The following is a 14321-nucleotide window of genomic DNA, read 5'->3' on the forward strand; positions in this document are numbered from 1 at the left end:
CACTGCCTCTGTTGCACTGCGTCGCTTATACCGCCCCTGCCCCGCCCCCTTCGGCATTCAGCTTCTCTCTGTCCTTTCTTCCTGTCGCTGCACCCCTGCAGCCCTGCCCCCCGCGCTCCCATTCGCCGCCCCGCTCCCACCTCCCAGCTGCCCCTCCCTCCCACATCCCCTTATATGGCAGCTGCTGCGCGGTAGAGGGAGCGACCCTTGACCCTGCTTGCAGGTAAGGCCGCCCCCCCACATCGCACAGCTCCTCCTGTGTGCTCCTGCCTCTCTGCCAGCTGCTGCCGCCTCGGGAGTTCGCCGCTCCTCCCCTCCTCCTCTGGTATCACTGCTCTGTGCTTTTACTCCTGTTCTGCACTCTAGTCTGCACTGCGCCATTTTCATTTTATTTTATTCTCTGTAACTGTGCCATTTGTATTTGTATTATATTTCTCACTGCCTCTGTTGTCCTGCATCGCTTATAGCGCCCCTGCCCAGCCCCTTCAGCCTTCGGCTTCTCTCTGTCCCATTCTTCCCGCCGCTGCACCCCTGCCACCCTGCTCCCCGCGCTACCATTTGACGTCCGCTCCCACCTCCCACATGCCCCTCCCTCCCATATCCCCTTGTATGGCGGCCACGCGCAGCAGGCGCGCCGCTGGTGTGCCGAAGATGTGCCAAAGGCAAACCTGTCTGCGCCCGTCCGCGCTTGGACCTCGCCCAGCACCAGAACCCCTGGACCCCGAAGACACCACGACACCCGACTACACTATGACGCCAGCACCCTCCACGCACTTAACCCCAAGCAAAAACACACATGCTACCGGGCAGCCCGAAGTGCACCCAAGGCCTCTTCACCTGCCGGAACTGCAGATTCACCAATATCTGACCCGCGCAACCACCAACCAACCTGAGGTGCATTCTCCTCAACAACCGCTCGGCCCGCAAATACGCCGTCAAAATCTGGGACCTCCTCAACTCAACCGCCCCAGACGTTGCCTTCCTGACGGAGACCTGTCTGACCCCCGCCTTAGCACCAGACATCGCCATAGCCATCCCGGAAGGATACAAGATCACCCGCAGAGACAGCATCAACAGAACAGTAGGTGGAATTGCCATCGTCCACAAAAACACCCTCAGCGTCTTGGCCAACACCGACGACACCCTCAGCACCGCTGAACACCTGCACTTCCAGATTCACACGACCCCAAAACCACCCTCAGAGGAACCCTCATCTACAGACCCCCCAGACCCAGAGCACAGTTCAGCGACTCCATCACCGACCTCATCAGCAACCACGCCCTCGCCTTCACTGACTACATGCTCTTCGGGGATCTAAACTTCCACCTCGAGAACAACAATAACGTCAACTCCACCACCCTGATTGACAACCTCGCCAACCTCTGACTCAGACAACTTGTGACAACACTCACCCACGCCACCGGCCACACGCTAGACCCCTATCTTCTCCGCAAGGCCCCACGTCTCCTTCAACCAAACCACCGAACCCCACTGGACCGACCACCGCTGCATCCACTTCACCTTCAAGAAGCCCACCGCACATCGCCGCACCCAACAGATGCCCCGTCGCTGCTGAGTAAAAGTCACAGAAGAGCAGCTAGCCACCGCCCTTGCTCAGAGCCCACCAGCTGACCCAACCGAACCCGACACCGCCGCTCTCAACCTCCGACAGTGGATCAACGACTGCGTCAACATCCTCGCCCTGCTCAAGACACCCTCCAACAACCACACCAGCAAGAAAGCCACCTGGTTCACTGAAGACCTCCAAGCCTCCAAGCGTACATGCCGGAAACTGGAGAAGAACTGGCTCCACGAACGATCAGCAGACAACTGCACGACCCTCAGGAACGCCACTCGCAGACACCATCAACTTATAAGAACCACCAAGAGGACCGCATTCAAGGACCGCCTGGATAACAACTCACACAACAGCAAAGAGCTCTTCAGCATAGTGAAGGAACTCTCCAACCCCAGCTCCAACACCAACGACATCCCCCCTTCGCAGGACCTGTGCGACTCACTGACCACCTACTTCCACCACAAGATCGCAGACATCTACGACAGCTTAAACGCCACGACCACCCCGTCAACCATCGAGACCCCCACCGCTCCAACCACCGGCCGCCTAATCGCATGGTCCAAAATCAACGACAATGAAACCATCAAGACCATGAACTCTGTCCACTCTGGATCCCCGTCTGACCCATGCCCACACCACGTCTTCAACAAAGCAAGCACAATCATCGCAACCCTATTTCCGGAAAGTCATCAACACCTCCCTCGAGACATCAACCTTCCCCGAGAGCTGGAAGCACGCCGTGATCAACGGCTTTCTCAAGAAACCCAAGGCGGACCTCAAGGACCTCAGGAACTTCTGTCCCATCTCCCTGACTCCGTTCCCGGCAAAGGTCACCAAGAAAATCGTCAACAAACAACTGACCAGCTACCTTGAGGACAACAACATCCTGGACCCATTCCAATCAGGCTTTCGCAGCAACCACAGCACCAAAACCGCCCTCATCGCCACCTTCGAAGACATCAGGACCCTGCTCGACAATGGGGAAACAGCAGCTCTCATACTCCTGGACCTGTCAGCCGCCTTCGACACGGTCTGCCACCGCACACTATGAACATGCCTACACAACGCCGGGTATTCAAGTTAAGGGCCATGACTGGACCGCATCCGTCCTCGCCGGCAGAACACAAAGCGTCCACCTCCCCCCCTTCAGCTCCACCGCCACCAAGATCACCCGTGGCGTACCCCAGGGCTCCTCCCTCAGCCCAACGCTGTTCAACATATACATGGCACCCCTCACCTCTGTCGCCCGTCAACACGAGCTCAACATCATCTCCTATGCCGACGACACCCAGCTGATCATCTCCCTCACCAAAGACCCTCACACCGCCAAAACCAACCTCCATGAAGGAATGAAGGACGCCGCCGAATGGATGAGGAACAGCTGACTGAAGCTGAACTCGGACAAGACGGAGGTCCTCATCCTCGGATCCAACCCCTCAGCATGGGATGACTCCTGGTGGCCGACATCACTGGGAACAGCCCCGACACCCACTAACCACGCACGCAACCTGGGGGTCATCCTTGACTCCACCCTCTCCATGACTAAACAGGTCAATGCCATATCCTCATCCTGTTTCAGCAACCTACAAATGCTCCGCAGGATCTTCAAGTGGATCCCCACCCAAACAAGAAGAACAGTAACCCAGGCCCTCGTCACCAGCAGGCTAGACTACGGAAATGCCCTCTACGCAGGAACATCAAACCAGCTCCTGAGACGGCTGCAACGCATCCAGAACGCCTCGGCACAACTGATCCTCGACATCCCCCGCCGCAGCGATATCACACCGCGCCTCAGAAACCTACACTGGCTCGACGTCAACAAGAAGATAACCTTCAAACTGCTCATCCACGCACACATGGCCCTCCACAACGCCGGCCCAGCGTACCTCAACAACCGACTCAGCTTCTACGCCCTACCCGCAAGCTTCGTTCTGCCGACCTCACCCTCGCCGAAGTGCCACGCATCCAAAGATCAACCGCCGGCAGCAGATCCTTCTACCACTTCGCCGCCAAGACCTGGAACACCCTCCCCACCAACCTACTGCAGACCCAAGATCTCCTGGCCTTCAGACGTCTTCTCAAAACTTGGCTCTTCGATCAGTAGCAGCACAATCCCCACCCCCAGCGTCTTCAGACCCTCACGTGTATGTAGCGCGCTTAACAAATGTCTTGATTGATTGATTGATTGATTGATAGCCTAACCTAAAAAAAAACAAAAAACTTTTGCTTGCTCCTTAGCTGTAAATGTGGGGTTGCGCTTGCTGGCATCCCAGCTTGTCATTTACACTGCTTTCTAATGCTTCAGGACTTCTTAAGCATTGCCTTTTTTCATGGGTGAAGTTGGCTGGGCAATGGATTTTTTATATAGTCTGTCCCCCTCTGCAAGGATCTGTAATTAAAAGCCCCCCCCCCCCAAAAGTCCCCAAAGCTGGCACAGCCCAACTTGCAAGGTTTAATCAATCCCTAGGACAGAAAAGTAGGAAATTGGGTTACTGGTTGAGGGGGGTGAAACCCTACTCATGCTGAAACCACCATCCTTGTCAGGGTGAAGCCACAGGCAAACCCCAAATTAACCAGTGCTCAACCTTCTGGTAGTTTGGTACCAAAGCAGTCAGGCTTAACTTAGAGGCAATGTGTAAAGTAAAACACAACACAAGAAGAATCCCACACCAATTTAGAACAAGCATAAGGCATAGCCAATAGGTCTCGCCTTTGGGACATTAAAAGTATTTAGTTATCCAACACAATATTCTTGGTGCATCAACATCAACTGTTGCATGGCTAAACACTTATAATGGCCCAAAGGCGAGACCTATTGGCTATGCCAATGCTTGTTGTTAATTGCTTACAGGTCGGTGAGCTGAGAGGGGAGTAATCACCATTGTAGCGCTAATTTCTTTTTCAGTGTCATGTTTTTTCACAGACTAAAGTATATGAGACAGATTTGAAGGCTTTCTAATCCTTTAAGGAAGGGTAAAGAATTGTAATATAAAGGCTAATATTCCCCATGTGAATTGGTCTCCGTGAGTACATAAGATGTATCCCTACCTACTGGATCTATGCGGAAACGGCCTATATTTTTCTAAGTGGAAATCCTGTAACAGATCTTGGCAGTACACTGTGATCTTAGAACTCAAGCAGAAAAATGTCATCGTGTGTACCAACACTTTTTTTTATCGTGCACCATTTAAAAAAATCCTAAAATGAGGATCCCTGTAAAGTCATCAGCATTAACAGACGTATTTATACTGCCTATGTATAGTGCCTTTGCAACACTTAAAGTAACTGTAAACACGTTTTAAATGATCTGTGTTTGTCCACAGGTTGTCCTTCTTCGTGGAACGCTTGTGCTACTTCAGGAGCCTATTTTAAAGCTGAAAATACTCTTTCACATGGAAAAGCAGAAAACATAAAAATATAGAGGAAAGATCAAAGTGCTTCGAACTATGAAAGGATATTGAAGAAGAACACCTTAAAAAGTGGTAAGAAACAAATTGCAGTTCAGAACTCACAAAACCAGCAGGGTATTTCTCGAGGTTCATGCCTGTATGAATACAATTATGAAAAATGTTGATAAAAGTGTCCGGAACTGTCATATGGCTTGCAGACAAATGTAACATTTCTAATGTTTTACTCAGGACTCACTTGACATCATGGAAAGTTTCGAGTAGTAAGAAATTAATTGTAGAACCGAATGATTTAGATTGACAGGGCTACTGTGCCAGAGCTGAATGGAAAAGAAGGTCAATTAAATTGATGAATGGTGGATTCAGGCTAGGCTTTTAGAAAACAAGTTATAGAGAAAAGTCACCCAGAGGTCTAGTACTCTCTCTATGCGCCAGGTCATGTGAAAGGAGAACCTCGATGGCAGTCATTTGAGCTGCTTGAAGGCTCTGCAAACATTTAATGGAAACTCAACCACACTAGCGCCAAGATACTTTTTTTCAGTAGTGTGAGCGGGATGTTTTTCTCACTTACTCACTCAACTGCAAGTGCTCACGATTTTCTTTAATAATTAACCCTTTCTTTAGAGCCCCAGTTTATTCAAGGTCTAGCTGACATGCTTTGCATAAGATGTTCTTAAGGCTTAATTTTTGTTTCCTCAGTTCCCCATTATTGTGGCACTGGTTTCTCCACCGATACACTATCTACACCACACTTCCGTGGCACTTATTTGGTGCTAATCTGCACAGGAATGAGCACACTTACTCGTCCATCTGTAAAAAGTGTACCATAGGAACATACTGATTCAAGTGTGAATAATTATAGAGTTATCATCTTGTTTATGGGCCCAGAATTTAAGTCCCCATTTCTCCCCTCAATCAGAAATACACAAAGCTGGCTGGATGCTTTACATAGATTGTTTATCTACCAGCAAGGAAAATGTACATTGGTCAGCCGGGGCCACACTGAAAGCCGGATATAACCATTGATACCTGATTTTCACAATCATTACTGCCCCTCACTCTCTAGGCCATAGAGTCTCACACACACTAGACAGGTAACAACATTCTGACTGCTTCCAGCACCTAATCCCTCCTTCATGATATACCACCCAGGATTGTGTTAGAATTAGATGAGGAAGTTACTTCGATAAGTGGCGAGTTAACAGCTGCATCAGTATTTCGATAACTGGCGAGTTAACAACTGGGTCATGTCAGTAGTTGTGGTGGCAAATCTCCACAAGCGACTTTTGTGATGATCATTATATTGACTTATGGCTAAAACCTGTCAGGAAAATGCCTGGTGAGTCTGTGATCCAAAGTGTAAACTACAGTGGTGTTCCCTTGAGGTGACCTACAATTATACCCAATGTCAGACACTCCTGTTTTGGTAACTCTTATATGTAACACAATACATGCCTCCATTCTTTGTCTCAGCATCTCTAGTAATAACCGGTTGGTGTGCAAACATCACACTTTCTACCACCCCCGGGTGATAATCTCCCCTTCATTGAACAATTTATGGAAATTATCTCTGGGAATATCGACTCGGTTACGTTCCAAATCTTCATCAGTGATTTCAACCTTCACTGGGCTATCCCCAAAGACGAATCTTTGACATAATATCGACAGACAGAATATAGACATACAAAAATATCGACACAAAAATATCGACATCAAAAATATCGGAGTTCTATCTACATAAAGGTAAGTACAAAAATATCGAGAAAAAAATATCGTAGTACAAAAATATCGAAGTTGAAAATATTGATTTTTTAAATGTATTAATAATAATGTAAAAATAATTTAAAAATACAAATAATTTAACAAATTATGAATATAAACATTAAAACATATTTAAAAAATAACTAATACATATACATTTAAAATAAATTAAAAACTCTACATATACATTTATATATATACTTACTCCACATATTGCAACAGCAGGAAAAGTGTTGGATAGCGTAGGGGTAAAAATTACTATTCCCACTCCAGAGGGTGCAACAGTAGGGAAAGCGTTGGATAGCGTAGGGGTACAAATTACTATTCCCACTCCAGAGGGTGCCGCAGTAGGGAAAGCGTTGGATAGCGTAGGGGTAAAAATTATTATTCCCACTCCAAAGGGTGCAACAGTAGGGAAAGCGTTGGATAGCCTAGGGGTAAAAATTACTATTCCCACTCCAGAGAGTGCAACAGTAGGAAAAGTGTTGGATAGCGTAGGGGTAAAAATTACTATTCCCACTCCAAAGGGTGCAACAGTAGGGAAAGCATTGGATAGCATGGGGGTAAAAATTACTTCCCACACAACTCCACCTTTAACACACAACACACTACACATACAAAAAAACACAATTAATATAAATATCAATTAATCAATTAATAATAATTAATATTATTACATTGATGTAATTATAAATTAACCAATTAACACATATTAATTACCAATTAATAATGAATTACCAATTAATAATTAATTAACAAGATATTTACAAGAATAAACAATATTTATTAATACATTATTTATAATTATTATTATGAAATAATAATAAAAACTAATTACCAATTAATTAATTAACACTTAATTAACAATAAATACCAATAAATAAATACAATCTCTTTAAATAATTTAATTTAATTATGTCACACCCTATTCCCCTATAAACACACAACCCACTACACATAAATAAATCACATACAAATGTAATTGTCATTTAATCACTTAATAATAATTAATTACCAATTAATTATTAATTAGCAATAACAAAAATAATACATATTACCACATTACCTCTAATTAATTTAATTAACTAATTAATAATGATTAATTACCAAATAAATATTAATTATTAATTATTTATTAATCAAAATATTTAAAAAATATATTAATTGATTAATTATCATTAAATGAAAATAAACTTATATAGCGCAACTTAGCCCATCGGGCGTCAAGGCGCCTAACCAAAAACATAATCCTAGGTCCGAGAGCGTGTCTATGGGTAGGCCTCGATGAAGAGCCACATCTTTAAGGATTTGAGGAATAGTGCTAAGGAAGATTGTGTTTTAAGCTCGGAGGGGAGGGGATTCCACAGTTTAGGCGCCACAGAGAAAAAGGCCCTTCCGCCCCATCTGACTCTATTTGTCCGAGGGATGGATAGAAGGTTCTTGCTAGCGGAGCGTAAGTCTCTACTGGGGGTGTAAGGAACCAGAAGGGAACTTATAGCTTCAGCACAGCCGCCAGATAGAGCCCTGAAAACCAGGCACAAGATTTTAAAAGAGATCCTGGCTTGGATCCGGAGCCAATGCAAACTCTTCCTGGCAAAAGTGGCTGAGGAGATGTTAGGAACATCCAGGACAAATCTAGCAGCCGCGTTCTGGACGGTCTGAAGACGTTGGATAAGGCCTTTATTAATGTCTGCATAAAGCGTGTTGCAGTAATCCAGCCGTGATGTAACTAAGGCAACCACAGTCTGTTTACGGGTTTGGGGGGAGAGGAAATGGGAGATTTTCCTACGAATCTTAATAACTCCCCAGCAAGTGGACACAGTTCTATTGACCTGCTGTGTCATGGCAAGCGAGGTGTCGATAATCACGCCCAGATTTCGGGCGGATTTCGAAGGCAGAGGACAGGCTCCAAGAGAAGGGGGCCACCAGTCGCTTGACCATGTGTCTTGATCCTTACCGAATATCAGGACCTCAGTTTTCTCTCCGTTCAGCTTAAGTGAATTTAAGATCATCCAATCAGAGACTGCTTTCATGCAGGTCCTGAAGCTGAACGCAGAGGTACTCACCGAGTGGGAGAGGGACACCATGATCTGGGTGTCCCCAGGGTATGACACCACCTCCATCCCATGTGATCTTATTAGCCTGGCAAAGGGGGCCACATAGATGTTAAAAGGGTCAGACTCAAGGGCGACCCCTGTGGGACCCCACATTGCACAGGTGTGGCAGGAGAGAGGTACTCTCCTAGCTTGACCCTCTGCTCTCTTTGGTTAAGGAAAGAGGTCAGAATGCTCAATGCTAGGCCCTCCACCCCCTCTCCCTCAGCCGAGCTGTTAAAGTTGAGGGAGATAGGGTATCAAAGGCTGCAGTCAGATCGAGCAGGACCAGAAAAGTAGTCTGGCCTCGGTCGACCTTTGATCGGATGTTGTCTACCACTACCATAAGAGCCGACTCGGTGCTGTGAAATTTCCGGAACCCATGCTGAGATTGATCCAGGAACCCAGACGCATCGAGGAAGGTAGTCAAATGCTGATTAAGATGGGATTCAAGCATTTTTGCTGGGGCAGGCAGCAGGGAAATTGGTCGAAAATGTTTAAGGGTTTCCGGATTCAGAGTTGGCTTTTTAAGTAGAGGCTTGACTATAGCCTTTTTCCAGACTGCTGGAAACAGGCCCTCAGACATGGCACGATTCATCACCTCAAGAAGAGGGTGCAGCAGAGTTTCCCTACACTCTTTCAGGACCCTCAGAGGACAAGGGTCCAGTGGAGATCCTGATTTAGTTCTATTCAAAAGCGAGTCAAGTTGATCGAGAGTAAGGGGAGGGAAGTTGGTCAGAATTTTGGAGGGATCCTTAACCCAACACTCTAAATCCGGCTGAGCAGGGACAGGATGAGGACTCATTAAATCTCTCTGAACTTCAAGAGTAGAGTAGATATCGGCGATTTTAGTGTGGAAGAACTGTGAGATCTTGTCACACAGCTCTTGGGAACCTATGATAGGATCAGGAATTTGTAGAGAGCACAGAGAATCGACGATCTTAAATAGTTCCCTGTAAGAGGTAAGGGAAGTAGTTAGCTTAGAGAAATAGGCCTGCTTTTCTTTAATGACCCTAATCTTATAATCTCCAAGCAAAGACATATGTTTTTCTCTATCTGTGGGATCCCAAGTTTTTCGCCATAGTCTCTCCTGTTTCCTGCAACTCTGCCTTAAGAGCCTAAGAGGCTCTGTAAACCAGGGGGCTGAGGGTTTTCGCCTCACTGAATAGCGATAAGAGGCAGGGGCTAAAAGATCTACTGCTCTGGAGATAGAGTTGGAGAGTTCTAGTGCAGCTTCACTGGCATCCTTCACAGAAGAGATAGTGACTTGTGTCATAAGGGGGGCAAGAGAGTCATTCGTGATATCCCTATAATTTTGCCTAAGTTCTTTATTAGTGAGGCCGAGGGGCGGTGAGGAAGAGAAGGAAGATTTAAGTTCCAAGCGGACTGCAAAATGGTCTGACCAGACCAGGGGGTTAGGAGGACCCGTAGAGAGTCTAGGGTCATTGGAAAACACCCCGTCCAGAATATGACCAGCCAGATGGGTGGGACTAGTTACCAGCTGGCGAAGGCCACATGCAGTCAGGGGGTCCACCAAGGAAAGAGTATCATTGGAGCCAAGATCATCTAGATGAAAATGTAGGTCCCCCATAACTGTAAGGTGGGGTTTACCAAAATAGGGTTCTAGGATTGTGAGTAATTTATGACTGAAACTGGATCTAGGACCAGGAGGTCTGTAAATGAGAAGACCAGTAAAGGATACTGAAGGAGAGGGGGATATGAAAAAGTGAACAGCCTGAAAGAGATCTGAAGGAGCAGAAAGAGTTTTGACGCAGCAAATAGATGAAACTTTATATAAGATAGCTAAACCTCCGCCCCTACGACCCACTCTATTCAGTCTGGCTAACGCATAGCCCTCGAGGATAGCATTCAGAAGGTCAGGGCCAGAGGCTTCAGACGCCCAGGTTTCAGTAGAGAAAACCCACGAAGGGTTCCTGGTTGTAAAGAAATTGTGTAATGCTATATTGTTTTTAATCAATGATCTAGCGTTGATGAGATAGCCCCCTTCCGTATAGGCGGTAGGTGTAGTAAATGTTTTAGCCAAGGTCTACCTTTTAGGGGGATCAGGAAGAGAGGGCTCTATATGAACAGTGTAGCAGCAGCATACAGGTGAGAAAAGAAAAGCCTCCGGGGCAAAACTATAATGGGAGGGTAGAAAGGTGGGCTTTAGTGCTAAAATATCATTATAGGTATAGGACCAAGCTACCTGGCTAGCCGCCCATGTAGCAGTATCTTCCCTGCGCAGCCCATTCTGCAGCCCGTCCTCAGTGCTGACGGGCGCAGACGGGCTTAACTTTGGCGCATCTTTGGAGCACGACCGCTGTGCGCGTCTGCTGTGCGCAGAGATATTAATCTCCCTTAAATGTATCCGGTCACGAGTCTGGCACCCCACCTGACAAGCACCGGCCAATGAGAACGGGACCAGCTCTCTGCCGACGTGCCCTCCACTCAAACGGGAGAACCCGTGGTGGAACGGGGCACAGGCAGTGAAGGTAGCACACAGGTAAGTGAGGACACACTGCAGTTTTTTTAAAAAACGAGTAAAGTGCAAGTGATTTTAAAAACACGATGAAAATGAAATAACAGATTTCCCCAGGTTTTCCTAAGTAGCAGCAAGTACGATAAAATTAACAGCAAGGCAGTCAGAAAATAGAAATAGAGCCAGGCATAGCATTCATGCACTGGAACCTCCCAATTCCCCAATTCCACCTAATTCCCCTATAAACCCACAACCCGCTCTGATACTAAAACGCAAAATGTAAACAAAATTACTAATTTCTAAACATACATTAAAAAGCATGTTTAACAAACATATAAACAACATAATAAAATACATAATACTAAACAAAATTTCGATATTAGTAACATACATACCTTAATATCGATATTCTGTCTATCGATATTATTGCACATCGATATTCTATACCATCGAAATGAAAACATCGATATTATTGTATATCGATATTTTAATTTTGATATTTTGTCTCTCTACCCCCAAAGACCACGTTGTATCCTGCCTTAAATCTTTCTTAGATGATCAACCCGCTCTGATACTAAAACACAAAATGTAAACAAAAGTACTAATTTCTAAACATACATTAAAAAACATGTTTAACAAACATATAAACAAGATAATAAAATACATAATACTAAACAAAATTTCGATATTAGTAACATACATACCTTAATATCGATATTCTGTCTATCGATATTATTGCACATCGATATTCTATACCATCGAAATTAAAACATCGATATTATTGTATATCGATATTTTAATTTCAATATTTTGTCTCTCTACCCCCAAAGACCACGTTGTATCCTGCCTTAAATCTTTCTTAGATGATCAAGAGTAGATGATCAAGAGCTGACTCAGCATTATGACCGGCCAACTCATATTAACGCCTTGGCTGCTAAGGGGTAAACCCCCCCTGTGCTGGAAATTGCAATAGTCAGGTCAGCTCGTCATAAGCACAGCTCCACTGTGTCTCATGACGAGCTGACCTCGTCATGAGCATGGAAGAGGTTAAAGGTGAAATTCTAGACCTCATCATCGCCAAGGATCAATCCATCTCATTGGTGGACACCATTACCCCTTGTGATTGGTCCGACCACCACTGCATCCTATTTTATATTGACAGAGAGGTTTCTTTGAGGAAGGCCCAACCAACGACATCAAAGATTTGGAAAATGGACCTTAGATCTATCAATTTGATGAACTAGCAGCTGAATGTAAATCTGCCGTCTCCTTCAAATCAGACCTGGTTGAGGTTTACTTACTCAATGCCAACTCTACCATCTCTAACATCATGGATGACATTGCACCACTCCAAGAAAAAAATGCTTCAACAAAAATATCCAAACCTTGGTTCAACACCAATTTATACTCTGAACGCCGCAATCTTAGAGCAGTTAAATGATCCTGGAAATCCAATCCCTTCTCGGACCGACTAAAAATTCTTAGAGATGTTAGGAGCTCCTACAACAAACTAATCAAGAACGCTAAGGCAGAGTACTTTAGATACACAAACACAACCACTTGAAGAGGGCCAAGGGGAGTTTTAAAGACCAGGCTCTGACATAATCCCCACGTACATTCAACTGCACAAGAATGTCAGAGGGTCTAGACAAAAGGGATGTAAACTAACAATGTAAACCATAAGGCACACCGGACCTTACCACGTGTCCCAACACCTCGGGTCAACCCACCATGAGACCTATGAGATGGTCAGGCAAGGATGCCCATCAGTCACCACATGGAACCGGGGAACGTCGTTTACGACGCAACTTTTAGCATGCAGTGCTATTACAACGCGGTTTCTAAATCGCATTCTATTACAACGCATGACTCTGGGGGGCGCTCAAGGATAGGGAATACTTTTAATTTACTATCCAACGCCTTCCCTAGTGTCAACAGGGACTGTTGTTGGAATAGTAAATTAAAATATTCACTTTCCAACACCCCTTAGAATTATGCGTTGTAAAAGAATGCGTTATAAAAACCGCGTTGTTACAGCATGTGTGCTAAAAGCATGCGTTGCAACAACGTACATCCCACGGAACCGCCCTTCATCATATGGGATTCACTTGCGACCTTCTCAGAGGGGGGCAAATGTCTTCGCAGTCGAGGGCCTAGATGGAAAAAGCCCTCGCCTGGTCAGACAGGCCTTTCTAAGGTCCCGTTACTCTTTTGTGTGAAATTTTTGAAACAACAGGGTCACTGATGTTGCAGTGCAATAAAGTGTGTGAGTAAAAAAAGAGAAAAAGGTGTCATAAAATTGGATGAGCGAGTACAGAAGGTAACATTTATTCTGTTACTACCCGCCCTTCCAATATTAAAATGTAGTCAGTGACAGTTTAAACATATAACTGCCCAGATGTACTAATAGGTTGACATGTTTCAGCAAATATTGACATGTTCTGTCTCTTGCTTTCTTCAGGACCTCAACGACTGATAGCTACTGCAAAGTGAATAAACAATAATCAGTGAACAATAAACTGAAAAAGTGTGTAGGGGAACGAATACAGAGATCACCTGAATCCACTAGGTGTCTGTATCGTCCAGTTGTCTCTCAAGTCGCATCTGTGTAATTCAAAGACACGTGCTTTAACCAAATGGGCGCCTTGCTGTTGACACCAAGTTTTACATCAACTAACAAAACTGATACAAGGTTTATACAAGAACGCTAAGTATATTGTGCCAGGATTTTGTGCAAAATTCAGTAATTTTACCGAATCGGTATTTAGTGATTCGGTAATTGACATTGATTCAATGGCAATTACTGAATCGGTAAATACTGATTCGGTAATTACCGAATCTTACCGATTCGGTAATTGTTACCGAATAATTACCTACATGGCATTTACTGATTTGTAAATACCGAATCGGTAAAATTCGGTATTTACGATTCGGTAAATGCCATTTACCTACATATGGCCCGTGGTCTTTTTTATTTTCACTGTAGATATTGCCATTACTTT

General features: G+C 45.2%; 1 protein-coding gene across 2 annotated transcripts in view; it reads left to right on the top strand.

Annotated features, from left to right (window-relative positions):
• Nucleotides 1–14321, top strand: part of KCNJ16 (potassium inwardly rectifying channel subfamily J member 16) — a 446439-nt gene that overhangs the window by 267567 nt on the left and 164551 nt on the right. For both annotated transcript variants that reach the window (XR_015297519.1, XM_086930974.1), the window contains one exon: nucleotides 4903–5061. The gene's annotated coding sequence lies outside the window, so the exon portion shown is untranslated. Of the gene's footprint in view, nucleotides 1–4902; nucleotides 5062–14321 lie in introns of those variants that run through there.

Source organism: Lissotriton vulgaris, chromosome 7 (assembly GCF_964263255.1).
Source record: "Lissotriton vulgaris chromosome 7, aLisVul1.2, whole genome shotgun sequence".
Lineage (NCBI taxonomy): Eukaryota > Metazoa > Chordata > Amphibia > Caudata > Salamandridae > Lissotriton > Lissotriton vulgaris.